The 23,806-nt window shown below is 39.8% G+C and overlaps 1 long non-coding RNA gene across 1 annotated transcript; it reads left to right on the forward strand.

Moving 5' to 3' along the window:
• LOC114548929 (uncharacterized) lies at positions 1 to 7,040 on the forward strand. The gene is made up of 3 exons (XR_003691466.1): positions 1 to 759; positions 3,534 to 3,655; positions 6,288 to 7,040. It is a non-coding gene; the product is annotated as an uncharacterized LOC114548929 (long non-coding RNA).
• Positions 7,041 to 23,806: the final 16,766 nt, after the last annotated feature.

A 23,806-nucleotide genomic window follows, 5' to 3' on the forward strand; every position in this document is an offset into this window, starting at 1 on the left:
CTTAGCAGTTGCTTTTGCACGATCCACGATTTTATAAGAGAAATCAAAGGATTATGACTGCGTTAGAAAAGTTATGCTTGCTATAGTATTGCTTCATTTTAGTGTTAAACTATTTGCATGAAGTCTGTGTGCAACTATTTCTGTTTCTCATGAGATAATCATGAGAATGAGAATGCACATGTGGAGGAGATGCCGTGCATCACCAGTGATAAGAAGACAGTATCTCTTTGCAATACTACCTCTCCCTTTTCCTTGTAAAAAAAAAAAAGCTGCTGTTAATGACTATCATCAGTCATTTTCCGTACTTATGCGGAAGTGCTGTAAACTGAATCTACTTCCTGCAAGTAAAACAAACTTTTAAGAGAACTCCAGTGATTTTGTCCATTATAATTATCCTAACAGACTGTTACCTGGGTTCAACTTATCGGTGCAATTCAGGAAAAAGTCTACAACATATTGTAAAGTCGATGGGATCGATTCCTTGAGCTGTCATTTCCTGGCTGTAATGCCCGCTTATTTCTAGATGACGACAGGCCTTGTGTGCAGCATAGCAGAATAAATAATTGTTGTCTTACTTACTGCTTCTTTTAGATGAGTTTCCACGAATAACCAATTTTCTCCAACTGCTTTGAGAGGCATTTTGCTGACACAGGACAGAGATAGAGGTAGAAGCAGAAGAGCAAGGAGACTGATGCAGAGAAGAGGCTGAGAGTTCATGGTCGTCACGTGAGCGATACAGGGAGAGCGGGAGACAAAGAGGTCAGTCAACTAATCAAAAACATGTTATGTAATGTATTGCAGTTGAACATTTATCATGTAATGAACCGCAATAACACTCAGCCCTAATCATTCATTCATTTTCACAGCTTTGTTCCTTTGCCCTGCATCAATGCATTATCAAAGCGGTCTAAAGCTCTCACTTTTGCTGAGGCAGTTCTCATTTTATTTTATGATATAGACCTGTAAAACCGCTTAAGGGATATTATACTATTTTTCATTTTGTCAAGGAACACAAATGATTATTTGTGTGACCTTGCACTTAATTTTAAAACCACAACATGCTTGCTATCATCATGAACTTCTAAGAGGCAGAACAATAGCCTAGAGCGGAGATCTTCAACAGGGGGTCCTCAGAGTCACTGCAGGGGGTGAATTGGACCTGAGAGAACTTTTTCTTCCACTATGTGTGCCCTGCAGCGACTCTGAGGCCGGACCCTCTGTTGAAGATCTCTGCCTTAACTTAAGGACAGATGGAGCAGGGACCCCCTACTATAGGACTCAATACTGTCTGCTTCAACTAATCAAAAGTGCTTTTATTAGTAAAGGTGTGAGTTTCTGTTGAAGCCAACCTAGGCTCTAAACAAAAGGTCTCACCCAGTGATCAAGCAAATGCTTTGTTTAACACTAAACTTAAGCAAAGGCAGACCTACTTCATTAAATCAGGAGACATTAAAAGTTGTTGATCAGGTAAAACAATAGGAACTTAATCAGTCAACAGGAAAGAGGATGTCAGGATAAAATTGTTAGGTAATTCATTTTCTTCTACAGGTTCCTCCAAATCATTGTTCATTTTTGAATTTTTTTTTCAGAAATTAAAATGTCTTAACATGAATACACCATATTATTAGCAAATATAAATCCCCACTGATGATAGGGTTGCTGGCCTATAGGTAACTAAGATAGCCATCCCCAGATACAGTTCATCCTAAGGATTCACTGTGCCACATGCCTATGTGTAATATTAAAAGGTGTAATTATTATTTGAATAGCTTAGTATTCTATGCACTAAACAGGTATGTATAAAGGCTTTAGGCTGCCCTACACCTTATTGTAGGCCCAGTTTAAAATGCAATTTAATTTTATACAATAGGCCTATATGTAGTAGGGGGTCCCTGCTCCATCTCCTGGGGCCAGTTGTTCAAAACATTTAATCTGGATCAAAATGATCTGGATTTGGAAATCCCATTTTTTGCTATTCAGGATCAGGTAATCCGTCTTACTTTTATGCCGGTTTTTCAAAGCAACATTGGACTGGATCACCTTGATCCAGATACACAGTTTTAAAGATTACCAAATCCAGATTACCAGTGCTCTAAATGGGACAACATATCACAATGTGGGCTACCAGCTATGTAAAGAACAGTTAGAAGAGCCAACATGGGGTCACTGTAAGTGTTTCTTATTTTGAGACAAGACACAAAAATAACATAACTATCCACTTCCATTCATTATTTCTTTTATGACCCCTCATCTGAGCCACAACAAATAAAAACAAATATACAGTACATTAACAAATACATTGTGGATATTTTGAAAACGTCCCTGCTTTTAGGAGGCAGATCTGAAGTTTGGCTTTGGTTTGCTGCAGTTTGGTCAGCTTGATTTGTTACTCTGCCAGGAGTATTCTGCTCTTTCAGTTTCTCATTTAGACATGGGGACAAGATCATTTTTATTTTTACTTTACTATACTGAATAGCTTAATTGGTAGCCTATATCTACTTTATCTACTTTATCACTGTTATAACGGTTACACAAGTCAAGTGCAAAATATAAATAAAGTATACACTAAATGATACAAATGTATTATTTGACTAATTTTAAAGTTTTACTACATTTTCTTCATGGAATCCACCTTGAAATCCTACCCCCTGTTGGGATCAGGATAATCCTGTTTTTTTTGGATCAAAGTTATCCAAATCCTACTGACAAGTTTTGAACAACACAAACTGAAGGTTTGATCCAGATTGAAACTAGGATTGGATTCCGTGATCTAATCTGATTTCAGAATCCTTCTTTCCCTTTTGAACAACCCATTTTCAAGATTTGATCCAATCCGATCAGATTACCTTTGAACAACTGGCCCCTTGGCTTCAAAAACCTTGAAGACCCCTGGCCTAGAGAATGACATAATGCCACATGTAAATCCAGTTATGGAAAGTACATTAAGTAGCCTACAGTTATGAGGTAGCCTACTGTGCTTGTACTTCAGTTTTTTTTTTTTTTATTCAATTCTACTTAAAACTTTACTAGCCTACATCTCAGACTAAAATCGTGCACTTGTTACTCCACTTTAATTGATAGCACACTATATGATACATATGGTTATAAAACTACCGTACAGTGTAAAGTAGCTAATTAAACAGCCACACCTTGACCAACCACACGATTATAATACGTTTACACATGATTGCGTCAGCAATTTAAATCCAATAATATTAGCATAATTTAACACTTTCTGTAGGCTCGTTATAACTATTTTTTTATTATTTATTTTTTACATTTTTAAGACTTCTCACCCAAGTTAAGTTTCTCAAAACGTTAAATGCAGGACTTGCAATGTAGGCCTAGTATTTCTAGTCCTACTTTTACATAAATAAATAAATAAATGAATAATCTGAATAGTTTACCTGCTACTCGACGTAAACATGATTTATGTGGAATTTAAAGCACGTCCTACCCATCTATCAATTCCTTTAAACCCGAAGTCAATTCCCGTAAATCCCAAACATTTTCAGTTTCCTTCTGACTGGCAGATATGGGATGTTATTCACACGGAATTCCCCTGTTGGGAAAACAAAGCCTTCAACGTTCAGTAAATCAGCCAGTCTCTCGGCGGAGAAGGCAAGTGGACGGATGCACGTGCAGTCGGCTCCCGGTAAGTAGTTTCGAAAACTGATCATTCCATGGCAAACTTTGAATGTGTGCTTGGTCTTTCCCGCAAAAAAACTGACCTGACTTTGGCTTTAATTTTACTAGAGTTTGGAGTTTTTCATTGTAATTTCATTTAGTGCGTCACCACTTCAGGTCACTTGAGTCAACCGACACGCTTTCTTTACTTACCATTGGTCATTCTTCATTCATATTCAGGCCCGAGTGGGAAAGTGACACTCTCTCGCGTGTCTTCATCGCTGCTCAAATGTTCAGTTTGTCTTGCTGTTTACATCGTGAAACAGACGCAGTGGTCCTCTAACTCTTCCCGCCGGGTTCTGGTGGCTTTTTGAGTGCAGAGATTGCAGTCCTTTCCCTACGTCCTGTGTAACGCTGCTGTGCAAGCGCAGCATGTGATTTTTACTTCCGTCCTCACCAGCAGAGGTTTCACTTACTCTCCGATGAAATAACGTGGAAAAAATGACATTCAGTGAGACAACATTGTTGTTTGGATGGATGGCGAAAAACTACCCTATTAGAAGTGTTGCGGTCTAGTTAAGTGCCTTGCTCAATTAGGGTAAGTGCAAGTCATCCATTCCCCTCCCGGAGTTTTAGTGCTGGTGATCTGAGGGGGAATCGTATGTGGTAATTGTATGTGTTGTGACCCTTCTCGGCCACCGTAGGAATCCTCTGGTCACACAAGCTCACCTCAGTAGACTTGCCCTCATTCCCTAATTGACAGTTTCATACATTCATTAGGCCTAATTTATTCTCCCTGACCACTACCATTCTTTGTGGGCTAGCAAGTAGTGAGTCAATCTACAGGATTTTTTTGCTCTGAGTAGGTCAGTGATTTGATAACAGTATTTGTTATTTCATAAGGTACAGTTGTGGTCATTGCATTTAAAAAATGCAAATGAACACAGCTAGTCTTATAATGAATAAAAATGCCCTGCACTGCTAAAAAGCTACACACATCATTAGGATTTAGTAGCAATGCAAGTTCTTATAAATGCAAGCACAACTGTGCATTTAATGAAAAGGAAATAGAAAGGTTTAATTGATCAAGAGGAAGCATGCAATTAGAAAAAAAAGGAGAACATAGGAAACCCGGTATAGTGTCAAAAAGCTGTTTAAATATTAATCAGGACTACGTTCGTAAATCAATCAACATCTGCGGGAAATTTTTTTTATTTTAAAAGTTACTTATACCTACTCCACCATGTTGATCCTACTAATGGAATGTAACCATGGCTATTAGGATCAGAGCCAGTGCCCAATGGACCGTTGATAATGGATAAATGTATTTGGTCAATACAATATGCAATCAACATGCCAAAATGCTCATGAGAGCTCCAATTGTCAAAAGAATGTGAGATCTGACGTTTTTTTTGTCATTCCAGTAACTTGTTTTTTACAAACTGTGAGTGAAATGTACTGGCTGGATCTACTACTACTACTGGATCTGACATGTTTGCCAGATCCAGTAAGAGCACATTTTCTTTAATCTTGACAGTGTGGTGGAATTTTCAGATGAGACAAGGTGAAAAGTTAGGTTCTATCAAGTCACTCCGAGATCAAAGGTCAGAAGCCGAGAAGATCTGTTTGGCCCTACTCTATTGCTAAATCAGCTGCATGATAAGGGAATGTTGTGTTCAGGCTATATGGGGCCACACACACCTTACAGACAGCTAGAAACACCTACACTCGGACACAGCCTTTCCCCAGAGAGACATAGACAGAACTAGGCAAAACAACAAGATTTAGGTGAGCATCTGTGTTTGCAGTGCCTATGTTATGGCAACATTGATATCTTTGCATAATCCAAACTTTACAGCTTTAGCAGGAAATAAATGCCTCATGGAAATACAAAGATTGTCATAGTTGGGATGGCACTACATGATACTAAACTCTGGTTGAACTGTACTGCCCAATCCTAAATCTCCTCCCACAAGATTTTATTAAATGTTTCTGTGTAACACATCAAAGTCTCCCAAACTTTGGTCACATAACCAGAGTGGAGCTACTCCTGAGTTTTCCATAACCGACAGGAGCAAAGCAAAACATCTTCATATCTGCGACATAAACTTAGCATACTAGGTTATTAAAAACAGTGTTCTAAGAAGATTACAGGCTGTCCCTGCCAACTTTGTAATCACCCATGCAAACATCACTTCCTTGCCGTATATTGTGACTTGCTACGCAAATGAATCACATTATATAACCATATCACAATTGTTGACAGCTAAGTGAAAAAGTATAGTCCATCAACATTTCCAGGTTCTTCTTCTGTTCAAATTTTGCAACAGTTAGTGTACTACAAGTTTCAAACCTTATTGCTACAGCAATACACAGATGTTGTCATTGTGCACGAGAGCAGAAAACAAATAGGCTCAGCTGTGTTCTTTGTTTACCATAGTTTGGAGGATGCATAGAAGGTTACGCTCACATGTGACCTGTTATGATAATGCCTCTTATGCTGTGTGTGTGTGTGTGTGTGTGTGTGTGTGTGTGTGTGTGTGTGTGTGTGTGTGTGTGTGTGTGTGTGTGTGTGTGTGTGTGTGTGTGTGTGTGTGTGTGTGTGTGTGTGTGTGTGTGTGTGTGTGTGTGTGTGTGTGTGTGTGTGTGTGTGTGAACAGTATTGGAGCCTGCAGTAATTAAAGACATCCATCAGATTATGACAATGGTGTCTGGAAGCATTACACTGTGGGACCCATAATGTTACCAGGGTAACCATGACGACTGCAATCAAACACAGAGATGATGTCCCGTGTGAAGATTCCTCTGATTTCCTGGTGCGTTATGATTCACTTACAAACTATGTGTGCGCTGTACTGAGACACAGAACGTCAGAGGTGTTCAAATTGTTACATTGCCTTCACTTTGATTGTCGTTTATCGTCCGAGTGCTGCCGATGCTAACTTTCCCTCTGTTTCACCTGTTACTTTCCATTGTTTTGTATTCTGCTGTAATGTTGAGGATTCACATCAAACATTGGAACAAGTGCATAAAGCATTGCAAATCATTACTGTTTGTTATGGCCACCATTGAGTTTGCAATGTTCTGACAGGAATGTAGTCACGTGTTTCTAACTCAAGTACATTGTGCATGCTGTACTCTGCATCTTCTATCTAGAGACACTGTGCATGACACCTGTGCATACACGTGGGATAGTATTAAAACACTGGAATGTATTTGAAAGTGTAATTTGGCGCAGGCTCTTACAACAAACTATCAAATGACAAATGATAACATAACTTGTCCCTCTAAATAGGTTGAACATTTAACAAAAACTGAATAATAAATTAAAGCTGCCCTTAATATAGTAATGTTGTATTATAATAATTAACTTTATTTATATGACAGAGCTGGGCAATATATCGATATCGTGATATGAGACTAGATATCGTCTAGATTTTGGATATCGTAGTATCATAATATGGCATAAGTGTTGTCTTTTCCTGGTTCTAAAGGCTGCATTACAGTAAAGTGATGTCATTTTCTGAACTTACCAGATTGTAACTGTTCTATTATTTGCCTTTACCCACATAGTCATTATATCCACATTACTGATGATTAGTTATCAAAAATCTCATTGTGTAAATATTTTGTGAAAGCACCAATAGTCAACACTACAATATCATTGCGGTATCGATATCGAGGTATTCGTCAAAAATATTGTGATATTTGATTTTCTCCATATCGCCCAGCTCTAATATGACATTTTTCTAGCCATAGACCGAGCAATAAGGAAAACAAAAGATAAAAAATAAAAGAAGTGCTCTGCTCAACAGTCTCAGGTTGAATTTTAGCTCACAGTCATTTGACACTTTGAGCAGAGTGATCCCTGTGCAGGGCAATGCTCAATATTCAAACTTCAAATTCTCCAACAATATTGCAACTGAATTCATCTTAGGAATGTATGAGGGTTCGACAAAGACCTGTAGCTTTATAGGACAATAATAAGATGATAATAATTTCCTAATACCAGATGAAAAGACTCCAGTGGTGAGGGAGCTGTTGATGAAAGCTGCTGAACAGGTGAAAATGTTGGGAGGAAATGGGAGTCTGTTTGCGTCATAATTTTCTGTATTTGATCATTAAATGACCAAACTAGTGTTCTGGCTTGTTTCAGCTCATTTACTACAAAGCATGCACACTACTTTTGGGAAGAGGCATCTGTGACTTCAGAGTCAGTCACTAAGCAGCAACCCTGCTCGCACAGGGGAAGAAATAAATAAAATGTCATTTTGGAATTAATTTTCAAAGTTGTGGACCATTGCCAGAGAGTTAACATTTTGAGATTAAAACCTGAATTAATTTTCATCCCAAAGTATCTGTACCTGGATACATTATTGTAGAAAAAAGGCAGCATAATTGTAACTATCTCGCTGCATTTATTACTGTTATTTTCTTCAATAAATGATAGTTAATTGTTGTAAATTCTGCGTGTGTCTCCCTTCTTGGTTAGCCAGTGAGCCTGTCATAACACAGCTCTTATTATTCAATGTATAATAAGGCTATTATGCTAACTGGACCCTACTGTTGCATATTTGATCATTTCAGGAAATTGAAATATTTGAATAGTCTGTGACTTGTTACATATTATTTTATTCAGTTCCTTCCGTCACCTTTTATAAGTGGTGTAAAGCGTTATTAATTCTTTCTCTATCTCTAGTGACAACTATTGATGAAGTGTTGCGGCCGTTAATAGTAGATTAAATGTGTTTCATGTCAGCTGTGCACAAATTAAATGTAGACATTTAGTCATTTGTTCAATTTTGCTTGTGCAGCCAATGTTATTTTGTTTTTTTTCCCACACACCCATGTACTGTATGCAGCTTACAGACAGACATCAGGGCGTGACTTTGAAAGCACATCCGGGAATAGATTGTTGCTTAATAATCTTGACTGAAAACTACGCCACTGTGACCGTTTCCCGTAAACTGGGTTGCAACATATTTTATGAATGGGAAGGTTTGGGGTGTGAATAAAAAAAAGGAAATAAAAAACAGGAATTTAGAAGTCTCTATTCCTTATCTGTTTTCATCTTAGTGCAGAGTTCTTTGCATCGTTCACAATTTTGTTTCATTCAAATGTTAAACAGTGTGGAAGGCCTACATGTGGATGGCCTACTTCCACTCACCCAACACCTGTGTGTGTGTGTGTGTGTGTGTGTGTGTGTGTGTGTGTGTGTGTGTGTGTGTGTGTGTGTAATGAGCTCCAGCATAAAATAATATTTTTGACAATAGTGCACTCCTAACTTAGTTTTTGGAAACGACTTGGGAAGGGATTTTTCCCTCGTACCAACATGACAATGCACCATGCACAAAGCCAGGTATAAATAATAATAAAAAAATATATATACATTTTTCCCAGTTTCATGTTGAAGAACTTATCTGGTCTACATGGAGCATTAACCTCAACCCCATCCAACACCCTTGGGGTGAATCACTGACTGCGAGCCAGGCCTCATTGGCCAACATCAGCGCACAGCCTCACTGATGCTCTTATGGTTGAATGGGAGGAAATCTCTGCAGCCAAAATCTGATGGAAATTCTTGGCAGAGGAGTGGAAGCTGTTATAGAACCTTATTAATGACTATGGTTTTGGAATGAGTGTAACTGGGTCATAGGCGTAATATACAGGGCAGATGCTTTTTTGGACATTTTTGTCACGTGTTCAATGTTTTTGTTGCTTTTTTTGGACGTTTTGGTCGCCTTTCTGGAGTTTTTTAGGTGAAGTTTTTGACACTTTTTTTCAACGGAGACATGTCCCGGGACCTCCCTAGATAGTTGCAGATTTCAACCCCCCATGTTGAACCCAAAGTTATGCCCTTGTGTTGTCCACATACACTCACTTTAGGTATCTACAAACTTTTGGCCATGTAGAGTAGTGTACATCTCTTACCCTGACAGTTTACTTTAGAAGTATTCTCTGGGCTTTCCCTTGCAATTTGGTGTTTCACGCTCATTAAATAAAGCGTATGTGATGCTCTGACAGCAAACTTTGGCAGAAGCCGATATATTTCCCACTTAAGAAAACTCCTGCCTAATTAGCCGGCTCATATGCCCTCCTGTGTTTACCTGCTCTCTCTGCACTGCACTCTAATGATGCTGCTTTCTGATGCTGTTGCTCCAGCTTCTTTTCTGCTTTGGCTTCACTTCCCCGCTGTGCTGACTCCATTTTTGTTTACTCCCTCCACATCCCCAGCATCCACCTGTGGGTTCTATTCTGATCTCTCTCTGTGCACTCATCTGCTACTCAGTATGTTTTCATACAGAGTTATAAGATACATATACTTCATGCCAAAAACAAATTGTATTTACCTTTTCTCTTTAAACTCTTAATGAATCTCTTTCAAGGTAATCATTTCATGTCTTGTTTCAGCGGTATATAGCCTAACTATTTCTCTATACCTCACAGTCCACTTATCTTTTGCCATATTTTTGTCTAAAAAAAGGCAGCCTGTTATACGGTGACTCCTAGTTTCACAAACTCAATGTTAAATGTAGTGTAGCATCAGATGCACACACATCTCATGTGTCTGAGTGTAAAGAGAGATACTAGCAAGCAAAATCATATTTTCTTTTTGGGCTAATCTGCTTCCATAGCATGTCTTCTTTCAGTCTGTTGGGAAAAAAAACCCATCCAGAATACACATTTAGATGTTTAATTTACCACACTTTGTCTATTTGCACCTGTAAATTTCTCCTAAATTCACCAAAATTTAGCAAGTATCTTTAAAGGCCGTTTTTTCAGACGGAGCCAGAAATCTTCACGCCAGCAGCACTTACATACACCAAACTTTACAGTTTCATTCCGATCTATATTCTGAAGGTTTTCATAGAGGGGTTTGTTCCCATATTCTGATTTATGGAGTGATAAAAAGAAATATCCCAAATTCCCTCTGTAAAAACCTTTAACCCTAATATGTCAATAAAATAAAACAAGAATTTTGAATCTGACTTCATCCAATGTTCAGATTTCTATTCTGAAAATGTATGCAAATGAGAGCATCTTTAATAAGAAAATGCGTCGTTTGCATATTTAAACATACAATTTCAGTAAACTTGTAATACAAAAAATATTTAAAATAATAAAAGAAATATAATTGTGGAAACACTACATGCACGTTCAAGACTGAGGAGTAAAGAGGAACAGGATGTAGGCTACTGTAGGGTATCTTCAGAATAAGAATAGGATGTATTGCCACGTAATACAAGGAATTTGCCTTGGTGGATGGTGCATACACAAACCCATTAAACATATTAATAGGAAAATAAACAATAAACACAGAAACAAATATGTATAATACAACATGGCTGTAAGGTTTAAAAAAAAAAAATGTTGAGGGATGTGCAAAAAGTCTATAGCATCTTAAAGCCCTAACTTGACATTGACGGTGACAAGGGATTGTTATTCAAAATGCATAAACATAAGTGCTTATTTTGATAAAAAACAAATATGCAGATGCTGTTGAATCTGGATAATTTTCAGCAACTGATTTGGATAACAAGTTGTATCTCAGCTTTGTGGCACCATCTAGTGGTTAATCGACTCCTGCTTACATGGGCAGAGAGTGGAAGAAAGAAACAGAAGAAACACATAGGTATTAAATGTATGTATTTTTATTATAAGAAAATCATAAAACCAGTTATTACAGAAATGAAAACCATTTTTATGATAAAACTCAAAATGACCTCACTCACTTTTTATTTTCTCTCTTTTATGAAGCTTGTAAGAAATCAGTTCCCAGTCTGTACAGGCTGCTAAACAGCAGGCAGAGATAATGCAAAGGAATAGACTCAATTCATTGGCAATATAGGAGAGATTTTAGTATGTAGCTTTCAAAGTCCCTTTTGGCTGTAATGCTATTACAATATGGGATGATGGAATAATCAAGTGAAATATGTCTGTTTTGGCATATGTGCAGGATGAAAACAACAAACAAATTATTCCATTATGCAGGGGGAAAAAAAGAAAAGGAAGAGAAATGATTCAAACAGTGAAAGCAGACTGCAAAACCTCTTGCTACAAGAAAAACCTAAAAGACAGATGAATGGAGATAATCAACACGATTCTCCATCAGTGTCTGCAGTACTCTGGTTATAGAGAATGGACTGGATAGCTCCAAAACAAAAACAAAGTTATAAGCTATGGCTGCTGGTGCTGAGATTAGTAAAATGACTTGTATGAATGAGTAAAGTGACTGAGATGATTATGTCAGAATATATGGTCAATGTTTCTGTTTTTAAAACCTTTATTTATCCAGGTAGTTTTCACTGAGAGCAATCTGCTGTTTTTCAGGAAGACACACTGTTCATACTTGGAAGCTGCCCAGTGCAACCACAATGTTATGAGCTGCTCACTGAACATGAGCAAAACATCCTAGAGCAGTGGGGGGTGTTAAAGGGCTTTGCCCAAAGACCCCTCAAAAGAGGCAATGTAGGAAGGGCAAGCACTGCTATTTTATTATTCCCACCCACATTTGTTCTGCTGATCATTCTTTCTAATCACAAACTGAGAATATATGTATATATGTACAGGATGTGGTGTCAATTCTGCCAACGTGGCTAAACAACTTCTGTTAGCTCACCAATCTTATGTAACATACACTCGTTGACACATGGTATGGTGCCAGTACTGTACCTCACTGTGTGTAAAAGTTAGTTATGATAGTTATATTTATTGTGGTTTCTCCTCAATCCATTTTCAGTCTTTACAAAAATGTTCACTAAAGACCCAGTTTCTGTTTTTTTTACCTCTGCAGCATTTCTTCTATCCACTATAACATCTTATTCAACACAACAAGGTAGTAAATTGGGTGGTAAATACAATTTCTGCTGTGTAGTTTATAAAATTGAATACATTGAAAAAATAAAAAGAAGATAAACACCAATTTATTCCTAGATATTATCATTTGCTAAAATGTAATGAAAGTTTTCTGGTACAGGATATAAATCCTCCACACCAGACGCTCCAACTACATTAACACATTACTTGTGTTTTCTAAAATAAACTGATCATATTGCATAAATGAAACTTATTAATGGTACTGCATTACAACATCAAAACCACACTAGTTTTTAGGTATAATGTTATAATCACAACAAGCATTTCAGAACAAAGGGAGGCCACTTAATGCCACAAAACGAATCAGCATCAGCATGCCATACATCTGAAATAGTCAGCAATTCTTGACCTTGGGAAACCGGTTGTGTGTGTGTGTGTGTGTGTGTGTGTGTGTGTGTGTGTGTGTGTGTGTGTGTGTGTGTGTGTGTGTGTGTGTGTGTGTGTGTGTGTGTGTGTGTGTGTGTGTGTGTGTGTGAAAAGTGAAGGGGATGGGGGGCTGGAAAGATGATGGAGTGCAGGTCAGATGACATTATCATCATCATAACCCAACAGGGATCTGGTTGCCATGGAGTGTGTACGTGTGCAGAAGGGGGATACTGTGTGTGTGTGTGTGTGTGTGTGTGTGTGTGTGTGTGTGTGTGTGTGTGGTTGGTGGCGGAGGTAAAGAGGAAAACATCTATACCCATTAGTCACTTATGGGATCTCATCTCCCATTTATTTAAGAACAAAAATAACATCATATGAGGTAAACCAAATTGAATTTTAGGATTATAACACAGTTTTGGTAAAGGGTTAAAGTTTGTTTGAGGGTTGGGGTTTGGCATGTGGTCATGGTTAAGGTTAGGGTATGGCCTCAAGGAAATAAATGAGTGCCTGTGTGTTGGTGTGTGTGGAAGGGGGGTTGTTACAAATGACTAATCGTTGCCATGGATAACCTTCTAAAGACACTTAAACGACATGCACACGGCACTTGCTTGGCTGTAGAATTTGGAAATATATCAGTCACAGCAGGAAAAAATGGAGGATGCAATAGGGCCTAAGTGTTCCCTGTGGAGCTACACCGACGCTTCCAAATGGTCAGTTAAAAAAAGCAAAGAAGCAATCCTTCATATTATGCACAGTGGAAAGACACTGAAGAAAACCTGTTTCCCATTCCAATACAAGCAATTATAGCTGACTCTAAACTGCAACACTACATAGACAGTTCTGATAATCCATGGGTCAAATTGACTCTTAAGGTGTGGAAAAATATCATTAGAGAATATAAACTAGAAGGAGTTCTACTGTCTAGTAAATGGTGTAGATATGATTCAGACTTCACACCGAATAAAATGGACACCAGATTCAAAAAGTGGAGAGCTAATGGAATAACAGCTCTATGCAATATTATGAATGGAAACATATTGTTTAGTTTTGAAATGATTCAATATAATTATCTGTTGGAGAAACAGGATTTCTTTAGATATTTACAGTTACGAAATTATGTTGACAAAAATGTAAAAAATGTAACAGAGGCTAATTCCAGTCTCATAGGACTGTTTAAAAGAGCATATAAGTCAAATCTCAGTAAAGGGGTGATATCAGCCATACATAAACACTTTATGGATATTAAAACTCATTTAACAGCATACATTAATTGGAAAAGGAATCTGGGATAGATATTTCTGAGGAAGAATGGACATTAATATGGGAGAATCAATGGAAATTCAATTCAATTCAATTCAATTTTATTTATAGTATCAAATCATAACAAAAGTTATCTCGAGACACTTTACAGATAGAGTAGGTCTAGACCACACTCTATAAATTCCAAAACCCCAACAATTACAGTAATTCCCTCAAGAGCAAGCATTAGCAGTGGCTATTGCGACAGTGGCAAGAAAAAACTCCCTTTTAGGAAGAAACCTCAGCAGACCCAGACTCTTGGTAGGCGGTGTCTGACGGGCCGGTTGGGGGCGTGATGAACAGTGGTGATAACAGTCACATTAGAAGTCACATTGACTTCGAAGGTTATCGTGGAAGTTCATGTCATAGCAGGGCACATGGTGTCATACTGAGTAGTGCAGTCTCCTATACCGGATCCTGACTACTCTGTGCGTATGAACATCACAGCAGGGCGTTGCGGGATGTAACGTGGCGCTGCAGAGCACGGGTGGAGGCTGCGGATGCAGCAGGATGCAGCAGGATGCGGCCGGGAAATGCAGAGAATCGCAGAGCATAGCTCTGCGAAGAAGAAACATAAGGACTCCGGGGAGTAAACTCCCCAGAGCTAGATTAGTAACAAGCATTTCTGGGACAGGATGCATACAAAAGTAACAAGTAGAGATGAGAGAGCAGCTCAGTGTGTCTTAGGGAGGAACAGCCTCCCCGGCAGTCTAGAATTGTAATAGCATAACTTAAGAGAGGCAGGTTAAAGAGAGGTGCCTGGTCGGGCTAGAACTCCCCCCAACCGGATCGGGCTGTACTGGCCTGCCTCCCTCTACTCTCGCTCGATTATTAATTATACAGTATAGAAAAAACTGATGACTACGAGGAGAAGCAGTGGGCCGGGTTAGGTGGACGCTTCAACTCCTCGTCCCTAACTATAAGCTTTATCAAAGAGGAGGGTTTTCAGTTTACTCTTAAATGTGGTGACGGTGTCTGCCTCTCGAACCCCGACTGGGAGCTGGTTCCATAATACTGGAGCCTGATAGCTGAAGGCCCTGGCCCCCAGTCTACTTCCAGAGACTCTAGGAACCATAAGTAGCCCCAAGATTCTGGGAGCGCAGTGCTCTAGTGGTACAATAAGGTACTATGAGCTCTTCTAAGTATGATGGTGCTTGACCATTTAGAGCTTTGTAAGTCAGGAGGAGGATTTTAAATTCAATCCTATATTTCACTGGAAGCCAATGCAGAGAAGCTAATACAGGAGAAATATGATCTCTTCTCTTAGTTCTCGTCAGAACACGTGCTGCAGCATTCTGGATCAGTTGGAGAGTCTTAATGGACTTATTTGGGCAACCTGATAATAAGGAATTGCAGTAATCTAGTCTAGAAGTAACGAATGCATGGACTAGTTTTTCAGCATCGTTTTGAGACAGGATATTCCTAATTTTGGCAATGTTACGAAGATGGAAAAAGGCTATTCTTGAGGTTTGTTTTAAGTGGGCGTTGAAGGCTATATCCTGATCAAAAATAACTCCTAGATTTCTGACAGCAGTGCTGGAGGCCAGGGTAATACCATCCAGAGTAACTATATCTTTCGAAAACAAAGTTCGGCGGTGCGTTGGTCCTATCACAATAACTTCAGTTTTGTCTGAGTTTAACATCAGGAAATTGTGGGTCATCCAGGATTTTATATCCTCAATACACGTTTGAAGTCTTGCTAACTGACCACTTTCATCTGGCTTAATTGACAGATATAATTGGGTATCGCTCTGCGTAACAGTGATAGTTAATCGAGTGTTTCCTAATAATATTACCTAGAGGAAGCATATATAAGGAAAATAGAATTGGTCCAAGCACTGAGCCTTGAGGAACGCCATGGCTAACTTTAGCGTGCTTGGAGGGTTTATCATTAACATTAACAAACTGGGATCGTTCAGAGAAATAGGACTTAAACCAGCTTAGTGCGATTCCTTTAATGCCAACTAAGTGTTCCAGTCTCTGTAACAGGATAGTATGGTCAATAGTGTCAAATGCAGCACTAAGATCTAGTAGAACAAGAATGGAGACAAGTCCTTTGTCTGCAGCAGTTAGAAGGTCGTTAGTAATTTTCACCAGTGCCGTCTCTGTGCTATGATTCTTTCTAAATCCTGATTGAAAATCATCAAATAGACTGTTGCTATGTAGAAAATCACATAACTGATTAGCAACCACCTTCTCAAGGATCTTGGATAGAAAGGGAAGGTTAGATATAGGTCTATAGTTTGCTAAGACCTCAGGATCTAGGGTGGGTTTTTTCAGAAGAGGTTTCATCACAGCAATTTTAAATGACTGCGGTACATAACCTGTTAGTAAGGACATGTTGATCATATCTAATAATGAAGTGTTTACCACGGGTAACGCTTCTTTGAGTAGCCTCGTTGGGATGGGGTCTAAGAGACAGGTAGACGGCTTAGCTGAGGATATCTTTAACATTAATTGTTGAAGGTCTATAGGATAAAAGCAGTCCAAGTATATGTCGGGAGTCGTCGTTCTTTCTAGCGGTCCTGCATTTAAAGATGAACTGTTAGAAGTTAAGGGCAAAAGGTGATGAATTTTATCTCTAATTGTTATAATTTTATCATTAAAGAAGCTCATGAAGTCATCACTACTCAGAGCTAGAGGAATAGATGGCTCAGTAGAGCTGTGGCTATCTGTCAGCCTGGCTACAGTGCTGAAAAGAAACCTTGGGTTGTTCTTGTTTTCTTCTATTAATGATGAGTAATAGTCTGATCTGGCCTTTCTTAGGGCCTTCCTATAGGTTTTCAGACTCTCTTGCCATTCCAAACGGGATTCCTCCACTTTGGTGGAGCGCCACTTACTTTCGATGTTTCGTGAGATTTGTTTTAATTTGCGAGTTTGGGAGTTATACCAAGGAGCTAATTTCCTTTTGCTTTATCGTCTTTTTTTTGAGAGGAGCGACAGAGTCTAAGGTCGTCCGTAGGCAAGTCGTAGCACCGTCTACAAATGTATCAATTTGAGAGGGACTGAGGTTAACATAGAGGTCCTCTGTTATGTTAAGGCACGACATAGACTGGAATGCTGTAGGAATATTTTCCTTAAATTTAGCTATAGCACTGTCAGATAGGCATCTAGTGTAGAAGCTGCTATCTGGTTTAGTATGGTCAGGTAGCAAGAATTCAAAAGTAATTAAAAAATGATCTGATAATACCAGATTCTGCGGAAATATTATTAAATCCTCAATTTCAATACCATATGCCAGCACAAGGTCGAGGGTGTGGTTAAAACAGTGCGTCGCCTTGTGCACACTCTGACTGAAACCGATTGAATCCAGTAATGAGTTGAAAGCAGTAGTAAGGCTATTGCTGTCAACGTCCACATGGATATTAAAATCACCAACAATAAGTACTTTGTCTGATTTAAGGACTACACATGATAAAAACTCTGAGAATTCAGATAAAAATTCAGAATACGGACCTGGAGCTCGGTAGACAACAACAAATATAATTGGCTGTACTGATTTCCGTGTTGGATGTTGAAGATTAAGAACAAGGCTTTCAAAAGAGTTATAATTTAGTTTGGGTTTAGGGTTAATTAACAGGCTTGAATCAAATATGCACCAATGCACCATCTCAATGAGCTGGCGAGAGTTTAACTGGAAAAATAGTATACGATATTTCATTACACCATCTCAGACATCTCATTATAGCGATAACATCCCTGTCTGCTGGAGAAAGTGTGGATACCAAAGCGCAAACCATTACCACATCTTCTGGGACTGTCCCAGCATTAAAAACTTTTGGTAGGGCGATACACAATGCTTTACAGGTCATCTTCCGTGAGGACATTGCTTTGGACTTTAAGACTCTGTATCTTGGAAATATACCTCAAAGTTGGCTGAAAGGGGACACACACTTGATAAATGCAATGCTGGTGGCCAGTAAAAAGACTATTACCAGAAAATGGCTACTACCAGAGTGTCAAACAATTACTTCATGGAGAGACATTGTAACAGAAATCTACAGAATGGAGCAGACTACAGCTCATGTTAACCGAAGAATGGAAACATTTCTTGAGCACTGGCAGAAGTGGTACAACTATGTCTCAGATAAATGGCCTGGCTGTATTTCTTTACTTAATTGAAAATGATTTCTCCCTGTTTTATTTATAGTTTTGTTACTATGTAGTTATTTTTGTTGGTTCATTTGTATGTTTGTTTGTTTATCTCATCTTTTAATTTCTATACTTGAATAAGTAAGAGAATAAGTATACTGTTTGTCAAAGAATCTAAAAAATTTAAATAGGTGTATGTGAGATTCTGAACACTAACAAAATACAAATTAAAAAAAGCAAAGAAATCCCAATGTGCTTATGCACATATGACACACATACAACTCTGACCTCCTACCACACACCGCCTGAAGATGGCGCTCCATATCCTTGTATGATGGCGATGCTGCGCGTGCGCGCGCATGTGCGTAAGTGAGCGCGAGAGCGAGACAGAGAGCGGCTGTCTGCCTCCTCTCCGGTGGTGTTTCCTCCCCGTCGCTGCAGTGCCTTGCTGCTCTCTCCTCTCTCTTTCTCTCTCTTTCTTTCTTTCTCGCTTTCATACCCAGCGCCTCGCCCCTTCCTCCTCCACACCCTTCTCCTCCTCCCTGCGGATGCCTCAGCCTCGCACCCCCGGCCCAGGATCCCGGCAAATGGTCGCTCCATCACCCTGCAACTCTGGACGCAGGACGCAGCGAAAAGGCGCACCGCTCCGTTGTGATCTGATCTGAGCACACTGCGGATTGACTTGACAGAGAGGCGGATCAGGAGCAGAAGCGAAACGAGGGGAAGCCGGACGCTGACCGTGGCCAGGATCTCATTTTGGTAAGTCATCGCGTTATTTTCCTCGCTGTGTACATGATCGGACAGAGAGGAACAATGTGGCAGGTCTTCAACCGCCTTTGTTTTTTAGTCTGTTATCATTCCAGAGAGTCGGATGTAGTTTTTGGAAATTGAAAACACTTCTTGATCATATAGGGTGCATGCTGATTTAACAATAATGCCCTTGCTTTTGATAGCACGCTTGCTGCGAAGCTGCTCAGAAACAAGCGTCGGACGCGTGCTCAGGTCACTGCTCAGCTCACTGATATTCGGCTCCAGCTGACTGCTGACCCAAATTCACCACTGGCTGTGCGTAAAAGTGCTCAAAAGGTGTGAAAAGCGCCGTGCAAACAAAAGGGGTATGGCTGCTCTTCCTCGCCAGATGATGATTATTTTGTTTTGACAACTCCATTTACAACCAGAAGTTGAGTTGTTGTTATAATCTTAAAGAAATCTGGACATTATGTTATGGTATAGTATGTTATATGATTTATTACTGGGCCAAACATGTACCTCAGGTGCAGAATATTGCTTTTAAATCTCTTGCTGATTCCCATTAAGTTTTATGGAATTGCATTTTGTCTCTGCTGGAGCATTGAGAAGTGATACAATGATAAGAGTATGGGTAAGACTCCACACCTTTCCCACAGCCGTACTTGTGCTTTGATCAATAAACTTTTGTAGGAGGGGGATTGTGCGCTGGCAGTTTGTCAAGGGCGTAAAATGTATCCAGTGGATGATGTCGAGGAGGAGGAGGAGGAGGGGGGCTGGGGCTGCTGCTGTTATGCATGCCGTGTTCAGCCTAGTGCATGTCAGCATTTGGGCAGGTGCATGATGGACAGCAGAGGCGCAGAGAGGGAAAGGGTATTAGTGCATGCACAGGTCTATATCACATCAAATCCTTTGTCTTTTGGTCTGTGTTGCTTTGAAACTATAAAACCTTGGCTTGAGATTTGCAGGTTAGGCAGCTTCCTTTGTAAGCAGCAACAAGCAGAATGCGATCCCCTCTAATTCCCCTCAAACTGACCTCTGGTGCAGGAATATGGGGATATAGATGTCCCCCCCACCCCCATGTCCTCCGCAGACGACCACTGCTCAGTCTGTTTCTTCCAGCATGTTATCCACTTTTCCAGTACTTTAGGTAATGCCAGTACAACACTCTCCATGCCCATGAGCCCCTCATCTTCAAGAACTTCAATAGATTTCTTTTTATTACTGTTGAAGGATAAGCAGCATTACAAAAGGCCTATCACTGTGGGAACTGTCTCAACACACACACACACATACACACACTCCAACCACTCTCTAAATTTCCTAAAGATTAGCTCCTTTTATGTCCAGTGAATGTCTCCAGTGGGCATGAAAAGCCTCGTCCTTCATCGCGGACACAGATTAAGCTAATTCACACAGCAGCGCAGGCCTAATGCCTAATCACTGTGCTGCGCTGGCAGAACAGAGCAGTCTTTATACTGTGGTGGCCGAGAGAGGGTGAGAAAGACAGAGAGAGAGAGAGAGAGAGCAAAGGGGGGAAAGCTAGCCGCCGGTGCCTATTGATCGGACGGAGGGGCTACTGGCAGACGTCCACAGGATGGAGTGCTGACGACAGTCCAAAGAGCTGCCGGGATGAGCTGGTAGTGCTGATGAAGGGAGGGAAGAGTTTGAATTATCCTCCCTGTAGCAGGGCAGGGTCAGGGAGGATTAGAAAATACTGTAACTGTTAGGAATTTAATGTTCATTAGAGAGTGGATATGGGGTGTGGTTTTGTGCATTGATAGTCTTACAGATCAAACAGCATTCTGTGACTGTCAAACCTTGTCATTCATGTATATTTTACCATGCTGTACCTAAGACGAATTCTTGAAATGTGAAATGAGCAAAGATTGAGATCAAGAGAGGGTGGAATTCCTCTTTCAAATGTCTGCTTTGATGTTTGGGTGTTTGGCCAATTGTGTGTTGAAAAAAATGACATCAAAATCATCTTTCCTGGCTGTAAAGCAGCTCAGTTCAGTTTGTATGGTAATGCATGTGGTAAATTAAAGTGTGGTCTATTGACATTGAGAATAGTCAATTTTCCATGTCAGCAATGAAATTTGATCTTCTGATTTCATTTTATCTTCACACTTCATTTGACTGTAATCTTTCAGTAGGACGGGACTTTTTCCATCCCTTTTACTTTCACTCGTTCCAGGAATTTTCATAATTCATGTGATATGTAATACAGTGTAGTGAGCAGGGAGACTACACCACCTGGAGCACCTGTCAATGAGCAAGTCAGTGCATTTCTACCTTGTCCAGGGGTTCTGTTCTACACAGAAACCTGACCTTTGACCTTACTTCAAAGTAGACAAAGCCAAAAAGTTCTTCTGTACATGTATTATTTTACACAGAGACAAGATAAACCCCACATCCCTGCTAGAATACTATTGGCATAGAATACTAATACGTTAGTGATAGACCGATTATCAGCCTTGTTTTTTGGCAGTTTGCAGATTATCTGTATTGGTGTTTTATTTGCCTGATAACCGATTAAGTTAATTAATAAAAAAAAATAATATCCCACCCACAACACTATCTGTGTATTATGTTGAAAGTTTTTAATTCATTAAGTACTTGCTTAATACCTTTTAAACAAAGTTTTGTGTTGGAGTTTGTAGTTTTCTTGCTTTGCCAGACCGTTCTTCAACGCAGTGCTGCTGCGGAGGGTCTGGTTACTCCACACAGCATTCCAGGATGGGAGAAAAACATGCTCTGGTTTATTGGCATTTCTTTAAACCAATCACAATTGTCTTGGGCGGCGCTAAGCGCTGTATGGAGCAACAGTGCCGCTGCAAAATAGCCTTGTGAGGGAACTTGTTTTGGTGGAACGTGTACGTTCAAAGGTTGTTTTAGTCGTGCAACAGAAAACTCTGATTGGACAGAGAGTCTAGCTAGCTGTCTGGATTTACCCTGCAGAGATCTGAGAAAAGGTTAACCACAGTCCTCATAAATCGACCGGAGTTTAAAACGCCAACACAAAGGCAGCCCAAGGCAACGGATATCCGGCCTAAATGAGTGAAATCCGGAGGAATTTCCGTCGGCAACGGAGCAATCCCGGAAGTGGAAGATCGAGGATATTAGACTATGGAGTTTGTAACATTTTCCCAGTATACCGTATTGTTTTCATTTGGGCTGTGGTTCAGGTGGCAGAGCGGTCATCCACCAATTGAAAGGTCAGTGGTTTGATCCCTGGCCGATGCAGTCTACATATCAAAGTGTCCTTGGGCAAGACACTGAACTCCGAATTTCTCCCGATGCTGCGCCATCGGTGTTTGAATATGCATGAATGTTTATCTCATGAGCAGGTGGCACCTTGTATGGCAGCCTTGGCCACCAGTGTATGAATGTGTGTGTGAATGGTGAATGGTGCCTGTAGTGTGTAAAGCGCTTTGAGTACTCATTAAGATTAGAAAAGCGCTATATAAATGCAATCCATTTACATTTGTTTCACCCTAAATATTGGATTAGATGACTCCATTAAATGCACAAATGGCTTTCTTCCAGAGGAGCTATGAGGCCCGATGACAAATATACCTCTTTGAGGTGAGACCCAGATAATGCTCATTTGTCAACATGAGTTTGAAGACAAGCTATTGACTGTATTGGCTGTGTATCTTTTACTGTTATCTAATTATCTAGTCCAGTTAGTAACTGCTATGAAATTAAACTCTAGTTGTGACCTTTTCTCCATGAATGCACACAAATAGCTATTTTCTTTTATGGAGACGTATCTCTATGTAGATTTGTTCATGTAATTTCTACCTATCGAGACAGAACTCTCCGCTCTCCATTGACGTGTATTGCCGTGAAGGTGCCTCCTCGTCAATTTCGTCTGCCAGCAAACAACAGAAAAATACATAAAGGCTGCTGTGTGGTGATATAATATTCACTACTAAGAATGTAAATAACCCATAACTTAAGTTTTTATAAGCTGCTGACCCGAAAACCCGAGCTTTTATCAAGACAAAAGTGGATACAGACGTGAGTGTCAGGATCCCACAGTCTTCCCATTCTTCCTGCTGATTCCTCACGTCACTAGTAGTCTCCCTCCCCTCACACACACACACACCCTCGGTGGGCGTGGCTTTCTCAATGCACTCTATCTAGACTATTACAACTACTTGACTAAAAGAAAAGAAAAAAAGCACACAGAGAAAAGAAGACAACTGTAGAACATAAAGCACCACCAAGAAGCGCAAATGCTTTGATTCAACGCTTTGATGTCCTTCTGCTCTGTTATGTGCTATCTGTTGTTTGTGTTTTCTTCCATCTATTCACATTCAATGCAATGTGAATGGACCTCAGGCAACTGGCTGACATTTGATCCATACTTGCCAATAATGATTGCATATTCATGGACACAGGGGAGGTGCTAATTGACAGCCTCAGTGTGCTCATCAATCAGCTGACTTGATGCTTACGTTGGTGACTAGATGCTTATGAGCTTGTTTAATGACATAAAGAAAACCCTGATGTGCCACTGCTAATGGACACTTTTACAATACCCCCATTACTGTGGAATTGTTACAAGATTACATACATGTTATGCACCATTAAACCTGTAATATTACTCTTCTTTCCCTCAAGGGTGCTGTGCAGTGCACCCAATGTGGCTGTCTTATGGCAATGTCCAGGTAATGTTTAGATGTTAGACTTTGGTCCTTGAGTGTGTCCACATGAGTCAGTCATGAAATAGTCTAATTATAATTGCTTAAATAATAATATACATCAGCAGCTTGCTCTATCAGGAGTG

This window comes from Perca flavescens, chromosome 22 (assembly GCF_004354835.1).
Source record: "Perca flavescens isolate YP-PL-M2 chromosome 22, PFLA_1.0, whole genome shotgun sequence".
NCBI lineage: Eukaryota > Metazoa > Chordata > Actinopteri > Perciformes > Percidae > Perca > Perca flavescens.